This window comes from Dipodomys spectabilis, unplaced genomic scaffold (assembly GCF_019054845.1).
Source record: "Dipodomys spectabilis isolate Male_0828 unplaced genomic scaffold, ASM1905484v1 ptg000063l, whole genome shotgun sequence".
Taxonomy (NCBI): Eukaryota; Metazoa; Chordata; class Mammalia; order Rodentia; family Heteromyidae; genus Dipodomys; species Dipodomys spectabilis.
In genome coordinates, this window is record NW_024870740.1 from 3,765,461 (window position 1) to 3,778,184 (window position 12,724).

Consider the following 12,724-nt stretch of genomic DNA (forward strand, 5'->3'; position numbering starts at 1 on the left):
TTTCCTTATGAAAGGGGCAATGATAGGGCTGGGAAGGTGGCTCAGTGGTAGAGCGCTTGCCTTGCATGCATGAGGCCTTGGGTTTGATTCCTCAGCACCACATAAGCAAAAAGAAAAAAGCCGGAAGTGGCGCTGTGGCTCAAATGGTAGAGCACTAGCCTTGAGCTGAAGAGCTGAGGGACAGTGCCCAGGCCCAGAGTTCAGGCCCCACGACCGGACACCCCTCCCCCACAAAAAAAGAAAGGGGCAATGATAGAAACATAAAAATCCATTGTGTTTATATACCAAATTTTTTCGATCAATTCATCTCTTGAGGGGCATCTGGGTTGGTTCCATGTCTTAGATCTGGTAAATAATGCTGCAATGAACACAGTGGTGCTAGTGGCTTTAGTGTGGCCTTGCTTGTGATCATTTGGATAAATGCCCAGGAATGGGATTGCTGGATCTTAAGGTAGTTCTATGCTTAGCTTTTGAGGAACCTCCATATGGCTTTCCAGAGTTGTTGAAACAGCTTACATACCAACCAATAGTGTAGTAGCATTCCCTTTTGGCCAAATCCCCACCAGCACCTGTTAATATTCGTTTTCTTGATAATAAGGTCTATGCTTTTGAAGTCACATATAACCAGTAGAAAATAAAATAGGTGAAGTGGCAAAAATAATAGTCTTCCTTCAGATTACAGTGTTTAAATAGACTCCCAGAGAATAGACTGACCTGAGACAAGGCAATTCTGTTCTAGGATTGTGTAAAAGCTATGATGTTGCTGTACTTTTTTTTTTATTGTGAAAATACCATACAGAGGGGTTACAATTACATGGGCAAGATAATTAGTACATTTTTTTTATCAAGCATTGTTGCCTTGATAAGAAGGCAACATTGTTGCCTCCTCCTTTGTTTCCCCTTCCCATCCCTTCCTATCTCCACGTACCCCCCCAGCCTTGCCCCTCTCCCTAGCTAGAATAGCTATAATCAAGAACTCTAATAACAACAGATGCTGGAGGGGATGTGGACAGAAGGGAACCTTACTGCATTGTTGGTGGGAGTGTAAACTTGTTCAACCACTTTGGAAAGCAATATGGAGGTTCCTCAAAAGACTTCACATAGAGCTCCCCTATTACCCAGCAATCCCACTTTTGAGCATTTACCCAAATGATCACAAACAAGACCATACTAAAGCTACTAGCACAACTATGTTTACTGCAGCATTATTTACCATAGCTGCTGTAATTTTTAACTAGAATTCACAGAATTACTGGGTAGAGTGGTCATTATGAAGTTGGATACAAAAATTAATTTTCAATTTGTTCCTGTTGCCATTCCTAAACAACTATAAAGCAATTGTTCTGTGTCAGGGGAAAAAAACAGTAAAAATTTTAACAGAAGCATAGAATTCTCTATTATTGGCTTGCTAATGTTCATTTATATAGAATGAATCATTTAAACGCTATTTACAATTTAAAAAAATAATCTAATTTAGTTTAAACTTTTGGCTACTTTGGAACTAGAATATTTTTGGAAACAAAATACTTGAGAGAGAGGAAGGATAGGCAAATGCAGTCAGACTATTCAATATACCGAAATGAAAATGGAATCAAATAAACAGGGCATGTATGGGGTTAGGAGTGGTGGGGGAGATTGATGAAAGGGGGATACTAATCAAGATGCACTGTACTTACAAACTGATTTTTGAATAGTACAATTACTTAAAGCCAATGAAAAAATACAAAAAAATTAACCACAGTATTTGAAACCCTAATATTGGACTCTAGATATATATTCTATTTACTTAAAGCCAGATCCAATCAAATTTATACTTTCTAGTATCTGAAAATAAAAAATATAAATTCATGGGTTGGAAGGTGACACAGTGGTAGAGTGCTTGCCTTGCATGCATGAGGCCCTGAGTTCGATTCCTCAGCACCACATAAGCAAAAAGAAAAAAGCCGGAAGTGGTGCTGTGGCTCAAGTGGTAGAATGCTAGCCTTGAGCTGAAGAGCTGAGGGATAGCACCCAGGCCCAGAGTTCAGGCTCCACTACCGGACCCAAAAAACAATTTTAAATGACTCTATTAATCATTTTAATTCTAAGTGTGAAATTAATTTTTTAGCAGATTAGCAATTTAATGGCAAATCTTAAAAGATTGACCACTGAGATAGATGTTTTGAAAAATATCATCTTAAAAATTTAATTGAATAATAAATACTCAAAATATTTTACCTATTTTATCTGTATTATATCATAAATTTAATGATTATTTGCTGAGAAAATAAAAGTTTTTATAATAAAACCTGAAAACATTGGTTAGTGATCTAACTAGTTTTCATTTGCACCTTTGGAGCAATTTATGTTTGTTATGGTAAACACTTGTTTTTGAAACCTGTATTTTGAATCTTATACTGTAAAATATGATAAACTTTACTAATCAGCCTTACAATAATTAAATTAGTGTCATTATCTTTACTCTGAAATTTCTCATAGATGTTATGATTTGCTGGCTAGAAAGCATCAACTCTTTTATTACTTTATGTCTTGCTGTGAAGGTATCTGTAAAAACCACCATATCTTGAATGATTCATTTTTTTTAAACAGCAAACAAATCTAAGATTTTCTTTATCAAACAGATCTCAGCTATTTTAAAATGGCATACATATTTAGCTTTGTTGTTCATTTGTATAATTTCTTGTGCTTATAAAATATAAATGGATATTTTTATTTCATACAAATGTTTTGCCAATTTCCTACTTACTCCTGTAGAATTGACATTCTTTTTTTGGAGGGGGGTCCGGTGGTGGGGCCTGAACTCTGGGCCTGGGCGCTGTCCCTCAGCTCTTCAGTTCAAGGCTAGCGCTCTACCACTTGAGCCTCAGCGCCACTTCCGGCTTTTTTCTTTTTGCTTATGTGGTGCTGAGGAATCGAACCCAGGGCCTCATGCATGCAAGGCAAGTGTTCTACCACTGAGCTACCTTCCCAGCCCAGAATTGGATTCTTTAGATAATCTAAAGTGAGAAATACAAAGTTACCTTCCTTTTCAAACTTGATTTCAGTCCATTTCTCATATCTCACCACAAATTGTATTTATAATTTTTAGTAGAAAATCTCCTGAAGAATGAGACTATTTTATACTGTCTAATAAAGAAAAGTTATGCCTCATTCTATTTCAATTGGTATAAATTTTTTGTATGTTTTTATTGTAAAAATAGTGTACAGAGGGTTTACAGTTACATGAGCAAGGTAATGAGTACATTTCCTGTGAGGCATTTTGCCTCCTCCTTTGTTTTTCCCCTACCATCTCTTCCCTCCCACCTCCACAACTAACTCCCCCCACCAACACAAAGTTGTAAAGTTTGTTTTCAACATAGTGTTTTGTACATCTCATTGGTACATTGGGTCAACCTGTATTCCTATTTAAGCATTTTGTTTTTTCCCTTCCTCTTCCCGAATTAGAGAAGTGTATATACAAGATGCAAGGCACCAACATCAAATATAGTGAAAACAGGCATTATACTGTAGGGGAGGAACATACAAAGAAACAACAAAATAATCACATGGTACATTATAAATATATTAGGAACAACAGCAAGCAAGCAAGAAAAAACACTTGTGTACTTACCTTGGGGTTCATTTTGCTTAACATCATCTTATATGGTCATATGCTTTTGACCTTTACTACTTGTCCTACACATGTACTAGTTATTGCAAATAAATGAAACCACGGGACCTATGTTTCTTTGGGCCTGGCTTACTTCACTTAAGTAGAAACTTCTCTGAAGAGGAAATAAGAATGACCAATAGACACATGAAGAAATGCTCAACCTCCCTAGCCATAAAACAAATGCAAATAAAAATACCATTCAGATTCCACCTCACCCCAGTTAGAATGGCTATAATAAGAACTCTAATAACAACAGATGCTGGAGGAGATATGGACAGAAGGGAACCCTACTGCATTGTTGGTGGGAGTGTAAATTTGTACAACCACTTTGGAAAGCAGTATGGAAGTTCCTCAAAAGACTACACATAGAGCTCCCCTATGACCCAGCAATCCCACTTTTGGGCATTTACCCAAATGATCACAAACAAGACCACACTAAAGCTACCAGCACGACTATGTTTATTGCAGCATTATTTACCATAGCCAAGATATGGAACCAACCCAGATGCCCCTCAGTAGATGAATGCATCAAGAAAATGTGGTATATATACACAATGGAATTCTATGCCTCCATCAGAAAGAATGACATTGCCCCCTTTGTTAGGAACTGGACAGACTTGGAAAAAATTATAGCAAGTGAAATAAGTCAGGCCCAAAGAAACATAGGTCCCATGGTTTCCCTTATTTGCAATAAGTAGTATATGTCTGAGTCAAACAGAAAAGGTTAGATAAGCTGATGTTAGGGGAACGAACCCAAGATAAATATTCAAATGTTTTTTTTCCTTTCATGCAATTGTTTCTAACATATTTATAAGATAATTTCTTTGTTGCTTTGTATGTCCCTCCCCCATGTTATAACCCATGCTTTCACTGTATTTGATGTTGGTATAATTTGTGGAGGGGAAGGGGAAAAACACATCATTTAAATAGGGATACAGGTGGACCCATTGCAACAATGAGATGTACATGTCGTTATGTCGAAAAACGAACCTTACAACTTTGGTGGGGGGTGGGGAGGATGATCAGGTAGGCGGAGGGAGGGAGTATGGGAAGGGATGGGAAGGGGAAACAAAGAGGAGGCAACAATGCTTGAGAAGAAATATATTCGTTATCTTGCCCAAGTAATTGTAACTCTTCTGTACGGTATTCTCACAATAAAAAAAAAAAAAAAGACTACACATAGAGCTCCCCTATGACTCAGCAATCCCACTTTTGGACATTTACGCAAAGGATCACAAACAAGGCCATACTAAAGCTACCAGCACAACCATGTTTATCACAGCATTATTTACCATAGCTGAGATATAGAACCAACCCAGATGCCCCTCAGTAGATGAATGGATCAAGAGTAAGTGGCATATATATATGTATATATATAAAATGAAATTATATGCCTTCATCAGAAAGAATGACACTACCCCATTTGTTAGAAAATGGAAAGACTTGGAATCAATTGGTATAACTTTAAATGTTAGAAAACTGTGTATAGTTGATGCTTTATTATTGTAGTCATTGATCTTAAATTAGGTAAAATAGACTGAAAAAACATGCTATTAAGCATATATTACATATAATTGTTAAATATTTAGTTTCTATTATAAATATATTTCTATATCAGATGTATCTAATGGAAAAAATATATTTCCCTGGTTTCCTCAGACATATTTCTAAGATGATTGCCCAAATACAACATGAACAAAGTACCATTGCTTTTTTTTTGTTCTACTTACAAGTGCTGTGAACTCTTTCTTTGAGAGATGTACTTTAACTTTCTTCTTTAGCTATCTTAGAAAATGACACCTTCTGTATCATTATTTTGCATATTTTAAATTATACTGAATAATAAGAGCAATCACTGTAAAGTAGAATGTCATACCCTTTATATATCATTTGAAAACTTTGTGCCTAGATTGTATTATATCTTCTCTTCCTTATCCATTTAAAGATAAGGATTTTAGGATGTAAATAAGGGCGTGATTCTAACACAGTAAAATTAGTGGCTTTGTAGAGGAAGAGACCAGTCTCTCATTTTCTGTCACGTAAGGAAACAATGAACAGATAGTTTTCTACAATTTGCAAAGAGATCACTTGTTCATAATTGCTCATACTTAGTCCTTGATGTTGAACTTTCAGCCTATATTACTGTAGCTTAGTTTATTGCAGTACATATTTTATGGCGCTCAACCAAGCTTTATTGTAGTTCTATTGAAAAGTTATTAGACTTTAGCCCACCAATAAGAAAAATAATCCTCTGTTTTACATATATGCTACTGTTTCTCAAACTTTAAGTTAATCCACTAGTAGCTGAGTAATTGGCAAGGATAAATGTGTACACTCGTGCCCAAAATAATTATAATATCAAATATTATCAACATTTGGAGCTAACGTTACTAGCAACAAACAAGACCATTAACACACAACAAGTATTCATCACGTCCTTTTTAAATGGTTATTCTTCTTATTGTCACTGCCAAATACAGCTATTCAATTTTTTAAAATTTAAACTTTATTGTAAAGATGATGTACACAGCAGTTACAGTTACACAAGTCAGGTAATCAGTACATTTGTTTTTGAACAATGTTATCTCCTCCATAATTTTCTCCCACTTTCCTCCTGTAAATTGTGTTTTTAAAAGTAACATTTGTTCTGTTCAGGAATGATCAAAGCTGAAGATACATCATTTTCTGTGAAATAAATTTTAAGTCAAATGTCTAGCACTAATAACCTTCTGTAGCTTGGGCTTAATTTAAATTTCCCACATATAATAAGGAACCAGCACAAATTTATATATATAGTTTTAATCTTTCACGTTTTCACTCTCATGTAAACTTGCCATTATCATGCCTTCTTTTCTGCCTTTGTTCATATTATGATCAATAATCAAAACGTCTGTTATAATCACACATAATTCAAGGAAAAATACAAGATCCATCTCCTAAGAGAAACTAGTTCCAAAACATGAGGATATTTATTCTAATTTTTCTACTCCATTTGACTAGCAGTGCATAAGTTGAATATTACCAGCATGGATTCCTCTGAATCTTCCATATCTTTATGATTTGATTTAGACTGTAAATCTCTATAGGACTTCCATTCTATGTTCAATTTTGTTCATTAATCTGCTTCCCTGGAACTCAAATCAAAATAATCTATCAGATTTAAATATTTAGTAATTTTTTTCTTTTGTCTTTTAGCTATATCTGATATGGTATTTATTTGCTATTTGTAATATATTATTATGATTGCATTCTTGCTGAATTAACTAAATTGGGGGGGGGGGCGTGCATGCCTGTGCACCTGCGCATGTACTACCCAATCCTGGGCACTGTTCCTGAGCTTTTTGGCTCAGGACAAACTCTCTTCCAATTCAACCACAGCTTTGCTTCTGGCTTTTTGGTGGTTAATTGGTAATGAGTTTTTTGCCCAGACTGGCTTTTAACCATAATCCTCAGATCTCAGCCTCCTTAGTAGCTAGGAGTATAGGCATTAGCTACAGGATCCTGGCTTCAATTAACCACAGTTTAATTTCCAAGAGCTGAGAGTCTTAAAATAGCCTACAACTTGATTATGTAAAAAAATTAATGTGTAAAATGACACATGAAGCCAGGAGCTGGTGGCTCATGATTGTAATTCTAGCTACTCATGAGGCTGACATCTGAAGATCATGGTTCAAGCCAGTCTGGGCAGATGAAGTCTGTGAACTCTTACCTCCAATAAACTACTCAGAGAAGGCCCGAAGTGGTAGAGCAATAGCCTTGAATGCAAAAACGCTCAGGGACAGTGTTCAGTCCCTGAGTTAAAGCTCCAGGACTGGCAAAAAATAAAAATAAAAAAGACATATGTTCAGCCTGAACAAAAAAGGGTCAGAGGTGAAAAGACTGTTTTAGTCTTGCATAACCAACAATCTCTCATATTGAGCAGAATTTCAGTAAATATGTCTAGAGGAGAGTTGTGATACTAGACTATTAAGGTCATAATATTTGTATTCTGAGAAAATGGTCTTTATGGTATTTTGTGATTCCCAGGGATTAGTTATACCTCTACCCAACTTAGTACAGTGTATTCTTTAGCGAAACAGAAATCTCTCTCTCACACACACATACACGTGTGTGTGTGTGTGTGTGTGTGTGTGTGTGTGTGTGTGTGTGTGTGTGTGTGTGTGTGTGTGTATATATATATATATATATATATATATGGAGAGAGAGAGAGAGAGAGCGCTAGCAATGAACTGGCTTATGTGATTATGGACATTGTAAAGTCCACAATCTGCAGAGTAAGGCCATCAAACAGGAGATTCAAGGAGAATTTGGAGAATTTTCTGTTTGAAACCAAAGGAAGTTTGCTGACAGAATATATTGTTCTTTGGGAAGTCTTTATATATTTTACTAAAGGTAATCAAGTTCCAAGTCTGTTTGCTAAAATATTAATTGCCTACCAAAACACCTTCACAGAAGTATCCTGAATAATGAATGTTCCAGCAAACCCTGCTAGGGTATTACATAACACTATCACAGAAATGTTATCACTGAAGGAAATAAAGAATAATAGGAATTACATGCTTTTACTTCAGTCCTCTGGTTCCATGATCTGCCCACAAAAAAATGACTACTATCCAATATAATTCTTCATGGTATCAAAGTTCTCTGAAAACTAATGCTTTCTAATTATATATAAATTGTTTCAATTATTGTAAATATTTGATTATTTAGAATTTTACTTATAAAGACATAACTTTATAATATTTTATAAAAAGAACTAGTAGAGATTATTATTTGTCTTTTGTTGATCATCCTTTAGCTGCTATGAAACACAATGTACATAGGTTTCAGAAACCACATCTCTTAGAAACAGCAGGCAAACAAACATTGGATTCATGTGACTGAAATTAGAGAATATGCCAAACGTATAACTTTGATATGCATAGTGAGTAGGAAGCAAATAGAATAGTATATTTTAATGTATAAAATGCAAATAGGCTATTCAGAAAGATATGTTTGTAAATGCAAGCATTTTGTTAAATATTTGAAGAGATGTAATTATAACTTCATATGTATCTGCAATAAAAATTACAGCTTTGGGGTTGGGAAGGTGGCTCAGTGGTAGAGCGCATGCCTTGCATGCCAGAGGCCCTGGGTTCGATTCCTCAGCACCACATAAGCAAAAAGAAAAAAGCCGGAAGTGGCGCTGTGGCTCAAGTGGTAGAGCGCTAGCCTTGAGCTGAAGAGCTGAGGGACAGCGCCCAGGCCCAAAGTTCAGGTCCCATGACAGGACCCCCCACTCCAAAAAAAAAATTACAGCTTTAGCTTTCTACTGTAAGTTGGTTGTTCTTAAGGAAAAAGCAAGTAGTCCCTTATATTAGTAATAAGCATCTATCTATAAGGTAAATTCAAAAATGTCACTTTCCATTAAAAAGCAGCTACAAAAACTGTATTAGATGTTTTAGGAAAGTAGCCAGAAGCTTTTTAAAGCATGAAGAAATGCCCAGACATTCATGTAGGTAACTTATAATTAAGTAGAGTTTTCCTGGTTTGTTCTTACACCACCAGCATCACCACTGTCATTTTCATAATCAAATACTTACTTGTAATATTTTATAGCATTTTAAAGCAAGTTTAAAGGGCCCAGGAAGGGTCCTAGTTAATAAAATGGAAAAAACAATACTACTGATAATTTTCTTCTTGTCTGTATATCTGGATTTTTCTTACTAGAAAACATTTTGCTTTCCTGAAGGCAATAGGCAACACTGGATAAAACTAAACTACATAACTTCTCCAAATCAGTTCAGGATATTGGTATAAATTCATATTGTTAGATACAATGTAAAGATACTAGAACAATTTTTATTTTTGTCTAATTCTCTTTCTTTCTAAATCATTTCTCTGTTTTCAAGATTAGATTTGGCTGCAAATACTCAAGTCTTCTTATTCTTTTCATACTCTCAAAAAATAGATGCCATGGAATTTGAAATAGTCCCCTTTTTTTCAAATTACTGATTTAACAGAATTAAACTGAAAAAAATACTGTCAATAAATGACATCATAGACAAAATTATCAAATGTTTGACAAACTGAGAAAAAAATACTTGTAATTAGCAAAGATTTAACATCTAGGAGATAAAGAATTTGCAAGTCCATAAGAAAAACTGTGAGAAGAACAACTGAAACAACTGGGAAATAAGGAAAGTCAAATCTGAATTAGCAAGTGTATAAAGAAATCACCAACAATTAACTCTGAACAAATGGGCAAAAAATTGTAGGTAAGCCAGCTATTAATGAAATTTAGATAAGTATATTCTTTATGTAGTTTTATGTGAGTGTATACTGTACATTGTAGAGAGAAATCTGGTAATACTTACCTTAAATAAATATGACCCAGTAAGCTCTTCCAGGGATACATCCCAAAGGAACTCAAGGCTAGGTTCAGAAGGGGACAGGCACAAAGATGCTCATTGTGGCAGCAAGGTAGTTGCAAGAGGCAACTCTTTAGTAAAATACATGTATGCATACAGTAAGATATTAACCAGCACTAGTAAACAGCAAACTAGCATTGCATACAGTAACATGAGTATATTTCTGGATGAGTGGTAAAAATTAAAATTAAAAGTTAAAATATAAAGATTACAAGTAGAGTAAAACCCATAGTATATTACCTAGACAAATTAATAATAAGCATATACAAAATAGTTCTGTATTTATTTCAAGTAATAATATATATCCAAAGGTATCTGAGAGTTTAGGGCAATATAATGGTTCCCCACAGTGAAAATGCTGGCAAAGAGAGATAAAATGGAGAATAAGTGGCAAGATGACATCTTTAAAATACATTTTTTGCATGGACAATTGAATTACATAGGTATATGATATGCAAACAGTGGTATGTACACAGAAAGAAAGAAAGTCAACAAGTATCTTACTAGGCCTTCCGGTGCAATTAAAAATCTATTTGGAATTGTAGTGATAAGTGAGAGATAAAATCATAATAGAACATTGAAAAATTATTGTTCAATCAGGTGTGAGAGTGGGGGTTTTCGAGGTTCCTTCCACAATTGAAAGTCTCTTTTGTAACTAGATAATAAAAACAGAATAATCTATATCACACTGTGAATAAATAAGCTCTCCAGTGGCAGAAGAAAGTTTGCTTGAGGTTTCTCTTTCTGTTTTAATATTTTTTTTCCTTTTCTTCTTATTTTTAGACATTTTTCTTTCAACAGATATCTGCTTTTAGCAGTCACTCAATCTATTTTTGCTTTATGATTGTCCTAGGCCATAGTGAATTATCACTTGTTTATCCCTGAACACCAAAGGAATTTTTATTTTATTTCAATCTAAAAAATAAAACCACTAAAAACCAACTCAAAATTTCTTCCTCAGTCTAGAACATTGCTCAAGAGTCTCTTTTCTCAAATTTTAAGCCCAATATATTTGCTTTCTTACAGATGAAAATTGTTATTATCAACTAATAATATCACTTGCCAACTGAAATAAATTATACACAGATAGAAGATAGAACTTAATTGTAGGAGAGAAGAAAGTTTCATTCATTTTGGTACATGACTGGTGATGAAATAAACAGGAGGCATAGAAGGGAATTAAATACTTGCTGAAAAGTAGAACAGATTAGACAAAAGTTGTCAGAAAAGCACCAAGTAAAGTAACTCACAAGCTAGTCATTTAGGAAACAAAAAAAGGTATGAAAGCAGACTCTCTCTACTCAGGAGTCTGTTCTTGTACCTGCAGAAGACAAAGAGGCTGTATAAGTGTTGTGAGCCTAATACCTGTACAGCACAAAAATGAACATGATTTAGAGTATTAAGATTCATATGCCTATCTAAACACATATTAAACAAAATACCTGAACATTTGAGTTTACATATAAGGCAGCAGGAAGACAAAACACGGGAATAAGAAGCACATTAGACACAGCAATTTAAAAGCAAACTATCATTCACTAATGGAATAAATGTTGGCAAAAATAAAATATGAGACATCTACAATATTAATATTTTAATGCCAAAAATGAGAAATGTAGAACCTACTTTGTAGAATGATTTTGAAAACTGCATAACTGAATTTTTATGAACAAGACCAAAGCATGTTTAATATAATGAAATCTTCATTGCTTCATCATTACTGTTGTTACTATAGATTTTATGTCTAGTAAGGTGTCTTAATTTCAGTTCAAGAATTATAATTTGTAGAGTTAATGGCTTCTCTTTTATATGTTCTGCATTATATGCTTTTTTCTCCATAATGTTCTTTTTGGAAGCTTTTTCTTTTTATTATTGTTTTTCTTCATGTATTTTTATTGTTATTATAAACAGGAGTTTATAGTCATATATTTTATATATATAGTTATATGTCAGATAGAGTACATTTCTTTTGGAACAATGTCAAGAGTTTTTTCTAACTAACTATATATACATATACATATATATATATGTATATGTTGACTGTCTTAGCTCTAAAGAGGTAAAAGGAAATTCTATATATTCAGCCCAGATTAGTGATGTCATCTATACAACTATCAGCTAGCCAGTGAGGCTCAAGAACTCAGCAGAGCAGAAAAGCCACAGTAAAACCAGGGAAAGGATAGAAAGAGGCAATTATTCAGATATGGATGAAGTTTTCTTTACTTCACCCCATACAAAAGATGGACTATATCACAACCAGAAAACAGGCACTTATAGCAACTTTCCAAAGAAAGATAAGACCCCCTCAAGTGTGCTTACTTGTTTAAGCAGTACTTTCACTAAAAGTAGCTTTTTGTGATTAAAATGATTTTAAGTAATTTATAATTTTAATTAAATTTTGACTCTTGCGTCAAAGAACAGTACTGTTTGCCATGGATAATTCAACTTTTCCAAGAAACTTAGTTTGGATGAAATGTGTTAGCTTGCTAAAATGATGAAAATGGCTTGAGGTGTTTGAAAACGTTTTCACTCTGACTGACACGAGCCTCCTCTGGTGTTTAGGTCTCCCTCATCAAGCACAGGTGTGCTAGGACTTCCTTAGATAGCAGGCCAGCAGGCTGTTTTGGTGGGAGGATGATCACGTCCAGGGTAGGCCAAGATT